This window comes from Suricata suricatta, chromosome 14 (genome assembly GCF_006229205.1).
Source record: "Suricata suricatta isolate VVHF042 chromosome 14, meerkat_22Aug2017_6uvM2_HiC, whole genome shotgun sequence".
Classification (NCBI taxonomy): Eukaryota; Metazoa; Chordata; class Mammalia; order Carnivora; family Herpestidae; genus Suricata; species Suricata suricatta.
Window position 1 is genome coordinate 50,926 of NC_043713.1, and position 16,141 is coordinate 67,066.

The 16,141-nt window shown below is 48.9% G+C and overlaps 1 protein-coding gene and 1 non-coding gene across 2 annotated transcripts in view; both read left to right on the plus strand.

Annotated features, from left to right (window-relative positions):
• PARD6G (par-6 family cell polarity regulator gamma) overlaps positions 1 to 16,141 on the plus strand; it is a gene marked incomplete at its 5' end in the record, with an annotated part of 59,611 nt that overhangs the window by 16,771 nt on the left and 26,699 nt on the right.
• LOC115278547 lies at positions 14,065 to 14,168 on the plus strand. Its single transcript, XR_003902954.1, has one exon. It is a non-coding gene; the product is annotated as a U6 spliceosomal RNA (small nuclear RNA).

Here is a 16,141-nt window from a genome sequence, read left to right on the forward strand (position 1 = left end):
TTACTGCAGGAGCACAAGAGGTAGAGGTTGGTGGTCTTGGAGGGCTCAGAGGAACAGAGCTGTCTGCCCGGTGGCCCTCTCCTTCGGAAGGGTTGCTCCAGGCTGCGAGGCTGGGCCTATGGTGGAGTCAGGAGTGGCCTCTCTGGGGCTTCTGCCATCCCCTTAGAAAGGAAGGAGGGTGGTCAGTACAGTGCGCTCGCCAAGCCCAGGCTGTTGACGCCGGCATGAGAACCGCTGAAGGAGGCCTGCCCTAAGTACAGGCTTTCCTGCCAGTGGTTATTTTCGGCTGTTGCGATTACAGTTGTCCTCTCCGGGAACTGCCATAATGTCCCATAAACACAGGCTGAAGCGCAGCGCAGCTGCAGGGCCAGGGCCGGGTGGGGAGACACGTGGACGGTCCTGCTTCTCCTGGAGGTGACCTTGTGAGGCTTCAAGTAGAGACCCAGAGGTCAAGCCAGTGAATGCCACAGGTGGCCTCTGTCTCCCCACACCCTCTGCTGGGCATCGGAAACTGCTCTGTGAGCTGGGGACGTGCAGCTGCAGCTGACTGCACGCTCCCCGGGCTCTCCAGGCAGCCCCACCAGGTCGACTGTAGGGTAGGCAAGCTGGCTCTCCCGAAATACCCACCACCCATTGTGCCCTGATAACCCCGGCAGGGAGCATGGATGCCGCCTGCTTCTGAGACAGGCTCCTGAGAAGCTGTGGGAAGTCAGTCCTGTGATTTTGTTGGAAATTGGGAGGGAGTCTCATTTCTGTTTTTCCTTCTCCTTGTGAAGGGGAGGGGAGGGGAGGGGACAGGACAGGACCCAGCCGCTTTGGCCACCAGCAAAGTTAGGTGGGCCTGCTGAGTCAAGACCTGCTCCCAGTTGTTGGTCACCACTGGGGATGCAGACCGCGGGCCAGTGTTCTTTGGCTGCCTTGGTTGGAATGGAGGGTGCACAGACCATCACTTCTGGGTCTCAGAAGGTGGTCCCAGCAGCCTGAGGGATGTCAGCTTCATGTCCTGGTGCCGCCTCACTGTGCGGGTAATAGCTGGGCCCCTGGAGCCAGGGGAGCACTCACACCCACTTCCCAGCGGTTCCACAGTCCAGATCCAGGACACAGGACGAAGCAGTGTCTGAGCTCTGCAGCAAAGACTTGGGAGGAACAGGAACCCTCAAGTGGGAAGGATTAACTGAGTCTACTTCGGACTTGTGAAGTCTGTTGTCTGAGATCAGCTCTGTGTTTCTCTCAGTATTGCTCCCTGGGGACCACCCCCCCCCCCATCCTCCACTTCCTGGGTTAGCCATTGTCCTTCAAGGGGACCACAAGGAGAGTGAGCCCCAGGTTCTCAGCTCACTGGCCATTTAGCCCTAGGCAATTCCCTTTATCTCTCTTGTAGCCCAGTGTTCTCTCCCATCAGACCTCTCAGAAACATGCCTGGTATATCAGCTCCGGCGCTGCCACCCTCCTTCCCCTTCCTATGGCTCCTGGAACAGATGCGGCAGGGCTGTAGATGCAGGAGGTGGGGCGCAGGCACCCAGGACCTCCCTGAGAATGAGCTGCACCCCTCACCAAAGCTGGTCTTTGGGCCCCCAGCATCCATGGTCCTCACATGTGTTCTGCCTGTCACATGTGTTCTGTCTGCAGGACACCCATGGGGGACACCATGAGAAGAACTTTTTTTTTTATTATTTAAATTCAAGTTAGCTAACATACGGTGTAATATTAGTTTCAAGAGTAGATTTTAGTGATTTATCACTTACACACAATACCCAGTGTTCCTCACAAGTGCCCTCCTCAATGTCCATCAAGCATTTAGACTTCGCTCCATCCATCTTCAGTTTGTTCTCTATCATTAAGAGTCTCTTTGGATTTGTTTCTCTTCTCTTGTTTCCTCCCTTCCCATATGTTCATGTTTTATTTTTTAAATTCCACATATGAGAGAAATCATTGATTTGATTGACAATCATTCCAACTCCATCCACGCCATTGCAAATCACAAGATTTCATTCCTTTTATGGCTGAGTAGTATTCCATTGTGTGTGTGTGCACGCGCATGTATACACACCACATCTTCATTATCGGTTCATCAGTCAGTGGACATTTGGGTTCTCCATAGTTTGACTATTGTTGATAATGCTTCTGTAAACCCTGGGGCGCATATACCCCTTCAAATCTGTATTTTTGTGTCCTTTGGGGAAATACCTAGTAGTGCAATTGTGGGATCATAGGGTAGTCCTATTTTTAGTTTCTTGAGGAACCTCCATGCTCTTCTCCAGAGTGGCTGCACCAGTTTGCATTCCTGCCAACAGTGCAAGAGGGCTCCCCTTTCTCCACATCCCCACCAACATCTGTTGTTCCTCGTGTTGTTAATTTTAGCCATTCTGTTGGTGTGAGGTGGTATCTCAGTGTGGTTTTGATTTGTATTTTCCCGATGTTGAACATCTTTTCATGTGTCTGTTAGCCATCTGGATGTCTTTGGAAAAGTGCTTATCCATGTCTTCTGCCCATTTCTTAAGTAGGCTATTTGCTTTTTGGGTGTTGAGTATGATACGTTTCTATAGGTTTTGGATACTAAACATTTGTCTATTAGACATGTCATTTGCAAATACCTTCTCCCATTCTTAGGCTGCCTTTTAGTTTTGTTAATGTCTCCTTCATGGAGATTAAAAAAAAAACTCCTGTGCAGAAGTTTCTTATCATGATGAGGTCCCAATAGTTCATTTTTGCTTTGGTTTCCCTTGCTTCTTTCGATTTGTCTAGTAAGAAATTGCTCTGGCGGAGGTCAAAGAGGTTTCTGGCTGTGTTCTCCTCTAGGTTTTGATGATTTCCTGTCCCACATTAAGGTCTTTTGTCCATTTTGGATTTATTTTTGTGTCTGGTGTAAGAAAGTGGTCCAGTTTCATTCTTCTACACATCACTGTCCAGTTTTCCCAGCATCATTTGTTGAAGAGACTGTCTTTTTACCATGGATATTCTTTCTTGCTTTGTCAAAAATTAGTGGACCATACAGTGGTGGGTCCATTTCTGGGTTTTCTATTCTGTTCCATTGATCTATGTGTCTGCTCTTGTCCCAATACCGTACTGTCTTCATGACTACAGCTTGTAATATAGCTTGAAATCTGGAATCACGATGCCTCCAGTTTTGTTTTTCTTTTTCAAGATTGCTTTGGCTATTCAAGGTCTTTTATGGTTCCAGAAAAAATTAAGATTCTTTGTTCTAGCTCTGCAAAAATGCCAGTGCTGTTTTAATAGGGTTTGCATTAAATGTGTATATTGCTTTGGGTAGTATTGACCTTTTAATAATCTGTTCTTCCGATCCATGAGCACAGAATGATTTTTCATGTTTTTGTGTCCTCTTCAATTTCTAAGTGTTCATAGTTTTAAGAACATAGATCTTTTACCTCTTTAGTTAGGCTTATTTATTCCTAGGTATCTTACTGCTTTTGGTGCAGTTGCAAATAGGATCAATGCCTTAATATCTTTCTCTGATGCTTCATTATTAGTGTATAGAGATGCAAGATTTTTTGCAGATTGATTTTATATCCTGCAATTTGCTGAATTCATATATTGGGTCTAGCAATTTTTTGGCGGTGTCTCTCAGGTTTTCTACATAGGGTATCATGTTATCTGCAAATAATGAAAAAGACTGACTTCTTCCTTGCCAATTTGGATGCCTTTTATTTCTTTTTGTTTTCTGATTGCTGAAGCTAAGCCTTCTAGTCCTATGTTAAATAGTAATGGTAAGAGTGGACATCCTTGTCTTATTCCTGACCAAGGGGGAAAGGCTCTTAGTTTGTCCCCATCAAGGATGATATTAGGGGCGCCTGGGGGGCTCAGTGAGTTAAGCGTCCGACTTCAGCTCAGGTCATGATCTCACGGTTCGTGGGTTCGAGCCCAGCATTGGGCTCTGTGCTGACAGCTCAGAGCCTGGAGCCTGTCTTCAGATTCTGTGTCTCCCCCTCTCTTTGTCCCTCCCCTGCGCACTGTCTTTCTCTCTTTCCCTCTCTCTCTCTCTCTCAAAAGTAAATAAAAAACATTTTTAAAAAATTTTTAAAAGGATGATATTAGCTGTTGATCTTTTCAGATATGATCTTTATGATGTTGACATATGTTCCGTCTATCCGTACTTTGTTGAGGGTTTTTATCAAGAAAGGATGCTGTATTTTGTCAAATGCTTTTTCTGCATCTATTGACATATCATATGGCTTTTATCCTTTCTTATATTAATGTGGTATATCATGTTGATTGGTTTGTTAAAGTGAACCAGCTCTGGAGCCCAGGAATAAATGCCAATTAATCATAGAGAATAATTATTTTAATGTACTGTTCAATTCGATTTGCTCTTATCTTGGTGAGAATTTTTGCATCCATATTCATCAGGGGTTTAGGCCTGTAATTCTCCTTTTAAGTGGGGTATTTGTCTGGTTTTGGAATCGAGGTGATGCTGGCCTCATAGAATGAGTTTGGAAGCTTTCCTTCCATTTATATTTTTTGGAGCAATTTGAGAAGAATAGGTATTAACTCTTCTTTAAATGTTTGGTAGAATTTCCCATCCAGCCCAGGAGTCTCATTTGTGGGGAGATTTTTTTTTTTTTATAACTGATTCCGTTTCTTTGCTGGTTACAGGAATACCCTGTTCAAGTTTTCTATTTCTTCCTGTTTTCAGTTCTGGTAGTTTATATGTTTCTAGGAATTTGTCCATTTCTTCCAGATTGCCAAATCTGTTGACACATAATTTTTCATAGTATATTCTTGTAATTGTATTTCTGTGGTTGTGATCTCTCTTCTTTCATTTATGATTTTATCTATTTGAGTCCTTTCTCTTTTCTTTTTGATAAGTCTGGCCAGGCGTTTATCAATTTTGTTAATTCTTTCAAAGAACCAACGCTCAGTTTCATTGATCTGTTCTACTGGTTTTTTGTTGTTGTTGTTGTTTCATTTTGTTTTGTTCCTGTATCATTTATTTCTGCTCTAATCTTTATTTTTTTCCCATCTGCTGCTGCTCCTTTTCTAGCTCCTTTAGAGCTAGATTCTAACTCTTAATTGAATTCCTCAATTTTTTACGTTGGTTCTGAAGACCAGAAAAGACGAGAAAACATTGACCATGAAGTAGATTTTAGGGACCAGGGCTGAAATGCTTGTTAGCGCTCAGTTACAGATGTGACTCAGTGGCCCCCTGGGGTTGGAGGCTGAGTGTGCATGCATGTGAGTGTCCCACTGTGACCCAGTGTCTCTGGTTATGTGCATGGAGTGATTTTGCTTCAGGAGGGCATGACATTCAGGTAACTTCGGCTCCAGGTTTAGGGAGATAGGAGAGATAGGAAAAACAAAGCTTATTTACTTTCATTAATGTTAGTTTTTAAATCCCTTCTTCCTAATGTGTTAAAAGTTAAAGACCTTCTGAGGACATAAATGGCTGTTCAAAATGGATTTGTAAGTAGAGACCTAGTGACTCAGCCAGCTGTGTGCACAAGGGAATTGATCACTCACACCAGCAAAGTGAACCAGCCTCCCCTAGACTTTCAGTAGTTGAGGCAAATTACTGGCAAATATCCAGGCTGCTCGCCTAAAGAGTGCAGGACCTTCCAGTTCTTCATAGACTATATGATTTTCTTTTCTTTTTAACAAAAATTTATTAATGTTTATTTTAGAGAGAATGCAAGCGGGGCGGGGGGGGGGGGTCAGGCAGGGAGAGAAGGAGACACAGAATCGGAAGCGACTCCAGGATCTGAGCTGTTAGCATAGAGTTGGAGGCAGTGGGGCTCAAACTCACGAACCGTGAGATTATGACCAGAGCTGAAGTCGGACACTTAACTCACTGAGCCACCGAGGCACCCCTACGATTTTCTACTAATACACCAGAAAGAACAGTTTCCTTGAGTCCAGAGCAGGATCTGGGAGGGAAAAAATGACCTGATGTAGACACATGCTCAGCCCTGTGTCAGATTCTGAGTGTCAGCCAGGCACTTGGAGGCACCAGATCCCAGCGCAGATGACGAGAGGAAATCCCAGAGGACAAGCCAAGACACCTCCTCCAGGTTTACCTCCTGGCTTAGCTCTCTCTTCGCCATGCTGGAGATGGCTTAGCTCTCTCCTCGCCGTACTGGAGGTGGCTTGTCTGCTGAGGTCTTGGTTGTGCCTTTGCCAACTCAGAGGCCTAGACAGGGGTCTTTCCCACCCAGGGGAGCCCCCTGTCCACAGTCGTAGGGAGGGAGGGTCTCGTCAGCCGAGTGAGGAGGGCACAGGCTCTCAGGGCTGCCTGAGGTGGTGGCTCTCACTACAGTGGTAACTTCAGGGTGAAGGAGGCACAAGTCTCGTGTTTTCTGATCCTTGGTCCAGACTGGTGTCAACTCTCACTGTGGCACCTGAATTTCCACCTTGTGCAGAATGGAGATCATCTTGCTTCTCAGTCGCTTATCTGGAAAAGGTGTCATTAGAGGTAATGAAACAGTGTTGGTGAATTTCTGAGGCTCCTTGGTTTGTGTGAAACATCACCGAAGCTATGCCAACATGGCTTTGTTTCAGCGGTCACCTCCCTTCCCATGGACTGAAACCAATGGCGGATGTTTGTCATCACCCCAGACTGCTGCCGCCTCCTTCTGCAAAGCCTGTGGCTTCACTGCTGCTGCCTCTGAGACCTACACAGAAACTGGGATGGAACCACCTGGAATGGCCAAGAGTTCCACGTTTGTACAGAATAGGAGGGGAAGAACCTTCCACAGTGGATGGCCACCACGGTCTGAAATGCACTGCAAACCAGTCCAGCTGTGATCGCAGCACCTCAGCAGGGGGAAGGGGGTCTGCAGTCCGCCAGGCTTCCCGGGCTGCCGTACAGGCATGGCAGGCACTGTCCGCCTCCCATGAGTCTCTCATCCTGGGGGCAGGTGTGGAAATGGAGATGCGAACGTATCCAGGAAAGTGAGGCAGGCACTGCCTGGTTTAATTCCCAGCAGTGATTTTGGTTCACTTGGGAAGGAGAATAGATAAAAGTCAGGAGTAAGGTTAGGATCTGTTCCAACTCTTATCCATAAGAGGCATTCTGAGGCTGCGGCACCGGAAATGTGCTGTTGGCCAGTGAGAATGAGTGCTTCTTGTTTCCTCCAAAGCTGAAAGGAACCATTTTATTTTTTTAATAAAGTTTTTTTGAACAAAGACTTTATTGAGTTATAATTTATGTATCACATAATTCACCCATTTCAAAGGTGCAGTTAGTGGCTTTTAGGATATTCACAAAATTGTGCAACCATGAACAAAATCAGCTCTAGAGTATTTTTGTCACCCAAAGAGAACCTCTGCACCCGTTAAGTTGTGTCTCCCCGGCCACCACTCACCTGAGCTCCGCCTCTGTGGGTTTGCCTGTTCTGGACCTTTCACGCACGTGGGTCCGCGTAACACAGAGTGTCCTGTGACTGGTGTCCTTCACTCCACACCGTGTTCCTCAAGCGTAACTGTGAATAGCGTTCCATCATGTGGACGGGCCACGTCTGGAGATCCTTCACCAACGGACACTCTGGTTGTTTCACCTTTTGGCTGCTGTGAAAATTTGTGTACACGTTTCTGTGTGGACGTAGAGTTCCATTCAGCCTGGAGGTTCCTCGAAAGCATAAACGGAGTCACCGTGTGACGCAGCAGCTCGCGTTGGGGGTCACTGTTACTTCATCCTCTCCCACCTGGGCGCCTCCTATGTCCTTTCCCAGCTAGGGCCCTGGTTAAAACCCTCACTGCAGCACCCCCCCTTCCCGGTCCACGACCAGACACCCTTGTCCTGCTCCTGACCTTCCTGATGGAGGCAGCACCTTTTGCCATCTGGCATGACGCTCGCCATGGGCCCTTCCTTGGTGAGTGCCTTGTATCGGGTTGAAGACCTAGTGTATCTTTCTTACATCAGGAGTTAAATGCGTCTGGGGGAAGGGTTTTTAATTTCATCTTGTTTGAGGAATAAAAAGATCCAAGGAAAACAGAGCTACTGAGAAGTAGTATATTTACAAAAAAAAAAACAAAACAAAAAACTCCATAAAAGCAGAGGTTAAAGCTTATCCTGCAGCATCACTGTTCACTGAACATCCCTGGCGTTAGGGTTCAGGTGTGTGTCTTTGCGTGTGGCTTTAACTATGTGCACAGCCCAAACCAGGGTGTGTGAATGGATTTCCTGACTTGGAGAATTTTAACTGTATGCCACAGCCTTATTTAAAGGATTCTCTCTTCTTTTTTTTTTTTTTTTTACTTAAGAAGTCATTGAGGCTGGTTTTGATATAGAAAGATCACGCGGACTAGTTTACTAAATGCGGCTTTTGTGGCCCGGGGGCTGGTGGGGAGCTGAAGCCAAAGGAATGTCTGTAGAAGGAAGGAGTTTTCTCCGTGTTATTCATAGCACAGGGAAGGAGACAAAGGATGGAACCATTTGAGGCCGAGCTGGAGGCCCTGCGGGATCTTGGGAGCCCGCCCTGCAGCGCATGCCCACGGGGCTGGTGAGAGTTGTCTCAAAGGTGCTGGCGGTCTGTCTGTTGGTTGTTTCAGTCTTTGTTTTTACAAGAACCGTTGGGAAGACCAGCATATTTTTCTGCTCTGCTGTTTGCAGCTTTGCCCTGTGCTCATTCGTGCCTAGTTTCACGGAAACTCCTCGGGTCTGGGGGCTCTCATTTCTTCCTCAATTTCCCTGCAGATGCCTCCTTCCAACAGTGAACTTGTGGGAGGGTGTGGGGATGCAGGCCGGACTCCAGCTCTGCTGCACATTAACACCGCAGGGGAACTTGAGGGGAATAAGGACGTCGAGTCCTGGACCCACCCAGTAGGGGGCTTATGGTCACGATCATGTTTATGATCAGTCAAGAGAGCCTGGCATCAGTGCTTCCGAAGAAGAATGCGCAGCCCTGTTGTGGCCAACGGGCAGACTGTGGTGCAGGGGTACCCCCCCACCTGGCTTCCCCCACTACAGAGCAGAGTGCTGCACCATCAGCCGGCTGCCTGACCTTGCTTGCGGTCCTGTCCCTTACCCAGCGGCAACTCCCTGCACCGGAGCAGGTCAGCAGGTCTGCTCAGGGCTGTGCCTCCCAGAGCAGAGCAGCCTTGGAGCCCTGCCTCTGGCCACCAGGCCCAGCCTTCGTGTCCTTTATGCCTGGGGCACCTGACCGTACCTTCTCTAGAGCATGACCTTTGACCCTGCCAGAGTCTCAGAAGGCAGTCTGGTCAGATTTCTGCCTCCATCCACAGCTCTACCACCAGCCCCCCCCCCCACTGTCTTGTCAGTCTCTCCCAGAGTCATTAGCTGGGGTGCCGGAACCAGAGCCTTTGGTGCAGTCTCACAGGTCACAGACCCTGGGAATATCTGTGTCAGAGCTCCACCCTTAACCAAAATGTAAACATCAATAGGATCATTTTGGGATTTGTGTTGCCCCAGTCATTTACTCTACCAGTACGGCATCCGGGGTTGGCAGATTTCTTACCACATACTCCTCATGGTAACAATGACCACCAGGCTTCAGGGTAGCCGCTGAATGTTCAAGGTGAGCCATAGCATTCGTCTCTGCCCCTGTGTTCACTTAGCCAATGAGAACGTGCAGCCTTGGGGGTGAAGCGGCCGTTCGGCCCCTGTAGAGCCAGGGAAGCATTGAACCCCAAGCCCTGGGGGCACCCTGTGCCCGTCTGCTGGCCATCCCACGGCCAACACGGTCCCCGCTCCGAGCTGCTGGCTGGCTCTCCCTCTCGGATGTAGGTTGCCCCGTAGCCGAGGCTGGCCCAGCAGCCGAGGCTGGATTCAGGGAGGCTCCCACCAGGACCGGCCTCTGGGGGTGGAGGAGGGGACTCCATTCCTGTCCGCCCTCTGCAGTGGTGTTGGGGGGCCAGGACACAGCCCTGGCAGGGGAAGGAATTTCCCTGCACTGGCTGAGTGGGCAGGGGCGTGTTGCTGCAGTTCGAGGCATGTGGCCTCATTATGTGGGGATGATATCATCCTGCCCTGGCCTAGCTGTGTGTCTGAGGCTGCTTCTCGGAGACACACCTGAGTGATTTCAGCTCCCGGCGATTACCGAGTAACAGTGTTCCCCTCTAGTTAGACAAATATGGCTACGGTCGTGCTTCTAGGCCCTCCCTTTAGAGCCTCGTGGGCTTGGTGCCGGGAGGTTTGGCGAGGAATAGCGAGTTCCAACTGGGGCTTTGTAATCAGCTCCCCCCTCTTGTGGCTTCCACAAAAATGTAGAAAATTGGGTGGTTGACTCTTTCCCTTGACTCTGCACGTTCTTGATGAGTGGTCGGTCCCAGAGTGGATTTTCCTTCTCCCTCCTCATTCTTCCACTCCTTCTCAGCAGGAGAGCAAGTGGCGTAAACCCTTAGCACTGTTTGGGAGTTAGGCAGAGATGGGGCCAAGGTCAAGGGGAGAAGACACTGCCAGTCATAGGTATGGCTCAGGAAGAGACATTTAAGGAAATCATGTTGAATGCCCAGAGGCCTGGACATATTGCCCCTCACCCCTTTTGTCTTAGATCCACGTCCTGTTTGAGCAGCCACAGAAAAGCTAGCCCCCAGCATGATCCCACAGACCCTTCTCCATGACTGACTTTTCTTTTCTGCCATGCCTGTTCTGCAAATAAAGACTGCCTTTGGTTTTCCAGATGGGTGTGACCAGAAAGTTGTGCTGAAGACATTGCTCCTGCAGATTCTGCATGCCTGCCCCCCCCCCCCCCCCAGAATTGCTGCCCACCCCCCCTCCGTGGGCTGGCCGCGTGAGACAACCCAGGGGCCTGTGTGTGCCTGTCATGGGCAGAGTGAGGGCTGGCCACTCCGACGCATGAGGAATCAGCCTGTGGGCTTACCAGTTTCCCAGAGAACAGAGGTTCTGGAGAAGTCTTCCTGCTTTGAGTGCAGCCCAAGGGGCGGGTGGGACCCTCAGGCCACAGCCACAGTGACCACAGAGCTCTCAGAGGATCAAGGTGGCTTGAGGCTTATCCTTGGGCTGGCCTTGCGTGTTCTGCCGGGTGGGGTTTTCTTGAGATGGTCAAGGTTGTTGGAGATCATGGAGATCCTATGAACGTGGCCCACAATGATGACACTTTACATTTGTGACAAAATGTCACACATCGACACGATCTGCCCTCTTGTCCAGCCTCCCACACGTGGTTAGTCGTGTGTGCTCATGCACTTTTTAAGGGCGGATCTCAGCACTGCCCTATCTGGTAAAATCAAACACACAAAGGAAAGTCCGTATTTACTGTCTGTGGCAAAATGTGGTCTCGTGGGCCTGACTACCCTGCGCTTGTTGTCTGTGTTTCTAGGCCCGTGAAGGGCTGCTCACTCAAATAGTCGCTCACCTGTGGCCTGTGTCTGACAGCTGTCAACACCCTCTCTTGTGTTGTGGCCAAGCCGTTATGGCTGTGTGTGAGCTCTGCCTTCCCAAGGCAAGTGGGCCCCAGGAGAAGCCTGCGAGGTTGGCCTGTGTTTTTATTTCCTCCCGTTTTTCCTGCCAGTCCCACACAGAAGCGTCTGTCTCCACTCCCTTCTCCTGCTGCCCCAGCTGCCATAACGGGCCTTTCCCTCCACCGAAGCCTGGGTGCCACTGAGGTTCCAGAGCAGCTGCTGCCTTTGTGGTCTGGGGCTTTGGGACATTTCTGTTTTCAGTTTTGATGGGAGTAAAAGTAGGATAACTGTTTCTGAAAAATACTTATATTTCCTAAATTCAGACCTAGCGCACCAGCTGTGTCCAGGTGTCTCTTCTCACTGCGTTGAGCGTTTCCAGGTGGCGACGTTAGGAAAGATGCCTCTTTCTTACACACAAGTCTGGTCAAGCTCCTGCCCCGACACCCTGCTTTCCCGTCCCTTCAGCCGTTACTCTCTCCCGTTCGCTTCTGTTACTGATCGTTCCAGGTAAAACCTGAGTTCTGCCACTTTAAGGGGGTGTCCCTTGGGCCCCATACATCCCTCCTGACCTGCCCCGGCCTCTGTCTTCATCATGATTCTTCTTCTCCATCTTCTGGGCCGTTCCTCCCCACAGACTCTTAGAGTAAAACAACAAACCTGCCCTTCCAAAGTGTCTCCTCTAGGAAGCCTCTCAGGATTTACCATCCTCTGATGAGAGCAACATCACAGTAGGTCCTGGGGCTGCTGGGCAGCGGGGGCACTCGGAAATCCTGCTTGCGGAGCCTTCACAGAAGCAGGCTCAAGAACCTCCTCGTGTGTGTCGGCTTATAGCTCAGCACCCTCACTCCCAGGCACACATGGGTGTTCACTGGAGAGCGGTTTGGGGGACCAGGTGGGAAAACAGGCACATCCCTCCTGTGCCCTCGACACAGAGACAGCAGGCTGGAGGGGCAGGCTGTGAGCCGGGCACACGCTCTGTGGACTGCGTCATCGACTGCACGTCCACATGAAGCCCTAACCCCAGTGGGAGTGCCTTGAGGAGGTAATTAAGGTTAAATGAGGTCATGGGTGGGGCCAGGTCAGCACAGAAGAGGAGGAGCAGCACCACCCACCAGAGCCCCTCTGCTGGGCACAGGTCCAGGAGGAATGGCATAGACCACCCGGCCAGCCAGCAGGGTTTTGTCACAGCAGTGGGAGCTCACTAACAATGTGTTTCCGATTCTGCAGCAAAACAGTTATTAAAGTGTTACTTTGTATATTATCTGTATGCCATACTGCTATGGTTAATTTTATGTGTCAGCTTGAGCCTGAGGGATGCCAGGGTAGCTGGTAAAGCATCATTTCTGGGTGCGTCTGGGAGGGCGTCTCCAGAACAGACCAGCACGACTCTGTCTCTCCTTGAGCTGGAGTGACCGTCTCCTACTGCCTTCAGCCACGGAGCCCCTGGTTCTCTGGCTGGCCCTCCGTGATGTCCTGAGCCCGTTCCTATGATAAAGCTCCTCTTCCGCATGTGCTGTGCACATCCTGTTGGTTCTGTCGGCGAGCCCTGACTAGTACACACATGTTTCCTTGCACGAAATGGTCTGGGGAAGTGTGCGCCAGACCGTGACCAGGAGGGGCTGAACTACTGGGCATTTTCTTTCTATTTTGTGTATTTAATCCACTTGATCCAGTCTGCCCCCAACACATGGAGATGAGTGTTTGGATGAGTGAGTGCGTGAGCAAACAAGTGAGCAGAGGACAGCTGGGGCTTTAGTGACATCTTCACGTCCACGGAGGAGCAGTGCCCTCAGGTCTTCCTCTGGGTGGTCCCGTTACCTGGCGCTGTTGAAAGAAGCAGTTGTTGGCCCCGAGGGCCAGAGAACCAAGGAGGAGAGGGGTGGGAAGCTCTTGTCTGGGCCTCGGCTCCAGGAAGGGGCCTTCTCAGCCAACTTGGCTTCTCAGGGCCTCAGGAAAGTCACCTGGGGGTATCTGCCTGGCCCACTACGTCTGCCACCAGTCTGCAGACCTCAGGGATGCCGGGCTTGAGGGCTGGGTCTCAGCACATGGCCGAGCAGCTGCAGCAGGTTGGAGGATGGTTCAGAGGGTGGCAAACCTGTAGGCCTCTTTGTGTTTCATCCTCAGGATCCCTGGGAGATGTGGGTGCTGGCTCAGGATGGCAGATAACTTGCCCTCGGCTGACAGGGCTAGACCATGGGCCGGGCTTCTTCCTGTATCCTAAAGGTGTGAAACTGAGATCAGACTCAGTGACACCCTTGTCACTGACCTCAGTGTTCACATCAGTAACTGGGAGCCTGAAATCGGCAGAGTGTCGGGGGCTGCCCAGAACTAAGGGCACAGGAGCCCCAGCACCCTTCACCGTGCGCTTTGAAAGTCCAAAAGCCATGGCAAGGTATTTCAGAGCTAACTCTATTTTTACTTTGTGGTGCTTTCCAGAAAGATCTGTTGTTTAAGGAAACTTTTAATGGAAAAAAACGAACATTGATTTGTGCTTTCTCCCCCTTTTGCCGGGGGGTGTCTGCCAGGGTCAGGCCACCCTTCCAGGCAGGGACCAGTTCTTGTTGACATGGCCTGCGTCTCACATTCTCCTCCATGATGGACGTTTCCAGCAACCCAGAGCAATGCATTTCCTGGCACACGTCACACTCATGTGAATTTGGGGAAACTAGTAGCTGAACTCGTTGGTACTTAACACACTGCACAGTGGGTTTGTTTTTACATCATGCTGGTGTGCTCGCTTTGGCAGCATGTATACTAAAATTGGAATGATACAGAGCTTAGCATGGCCCCTGCGTAAGGGTGACACGCAAATTCGTGAAGTGTTCCGTCATGCTGGTTCCAGATAGCTTCTGTACACACCTGGCATTCAGGGTTGGACCTCCTCTCTGAGACAGACAGAAAGAGCTCAGAGAGCAGACCCCAAGCACAAGGCATTATTCATGTTCCTGGTTTTTTTGAACCAGGACCACAGCTGCTTTACTTAGAAATGACCTTGGGGCCAAACAGGAACATGACCTTAGGTAAGGTGATGGTTTCCTAAATATGACACCAAAAAAAAACCAAAAGAAAAACAGATAAACTGGACTTCATCAGAATTGAAAACTTTTGTGTTTTTAAAACACAAAAGAAAATGAAAAGAACCAACAGAATGGAAGGAAGATGTTTTCAAGTCAGTCAGCAGAGACTTCTATCTGGAATATGTAAAGAACACTCATATCAGTGTAAAAAGAGCCCAAATGAAAGTGTCAAGGCATCTGGATGCATTTCTCTCCAAAGAAAACATACAAATGGCCAATAAGCAGAGGAAAAGGTGAAAGACAGATAAAAACAGACGTTGAGAAATCATCAGACAGTGCTGCTTGGCGGGAGTATAAACTGGTACAGACGTTGTGGAGAAGAGTTCGGGGGTTTTCAGAAAGCTGAACATAGAGTTACTGTCTGACCCAGTGATTCCATGCTAGGGTTACAACAGAGAGAAAGGAACTTGGACACCAGTGTCCACAGCAGCACTATTCACAGTAGCCAAGAAGTGGAAACATCAGGGATACAGAGTAAACTTATCACAGGACAGATTATCCAACCAGGAAAAGAAATGAAACACTGACAGCCACTACGATGTGGATGAACCTTGGGAACATCATGAAACATAAAAGAAGTCAGGCACCAAAGGCCACGTGTTGTATGAATCTACTTACATGGATACTCAGAACACTCTGTAGAGACAGAAAACAATGGTATTTGCTAAGGATAGAGGGAGGAGAGCACTAGATGTGCATTTCTTTTGAGGATGATGGACATGTTCTGGAATTAGAAAGTTATAATGGTCCCCCAACATTGTTAATATACTAAAAACCCTTGGATTGAACACTTTAAGGTAGTGTAAATGGTGAATTTTATGTTATATGAATTGTAGCTCAATAAAATGAAATTTCAAGAGGAATGCACAAGGAACACACACGAGCCAGTGACACAAAGTAACTGGCTGGGCAGGTGCCTGTGTCCTGGGCCACTTGGTGTCCTGTGCTGACCCCCCACCCTCATGACTGGGGGAAGGGTGTGGCATGATCTCCCCCAGGGGATTCCAGGTGTGAGAAGAAGACATAGTAAAATACTGACAGTGGTGACCTGGTTCAGGGGGTACAGCTTTATAGATTTCTAAATTTATTTTTGCTTCAATTTTTTCCCATAGTGAATATGGATGATTTAATTCTTTTAATAGAGGGAAGTAATAGAGAACCATAACGCAAACAAGAGGCTTCTTAAATGCTCTCAAAGAAAGTTTAAATCTATTCTGCTACTTCCTTCCCTGTGTCTCCTTGCCTTGGGCTTGGGGAGTGGGGGGAACATTCCAGAAACAGGACCCTAAGTAAGTCAAGAATTTTATGCCCTAGGGTTCCTTTCTTCCTATAGTGGTAGGAATAAAATGTTACTTAAATGTTACAGAAAATACTGCCTAGGTGAAAATTAGCATTGTGTTTTTTGTCAAAAGGAAAGCTTGTTGTCAGCTCCCATCCTCTGAGATCTCATGTGAGGAGTGTTTGTTTTGAAAAAAACAATGTTTTAATGTGTTTATTTTTGAAAGAGAGAGCACAAACAGAGGGGCAGAGAGAGAAGGAGACCCAGATTCTGAAGTGGGCTCCAGGCTCCGAGCTATCAGCACAGAGTGTGATGCGGGGCTCAAACCCACGAACCGTGAGATCATGACCTGAGCTGAAGTCAGATGCTTAACCAACTGAGCCGCCCAGGCGCGCCTGAAAAAAATGTGTTTTAAAATGAGTGGAAGGAGGGTCCCAGGACTGGTGATCTC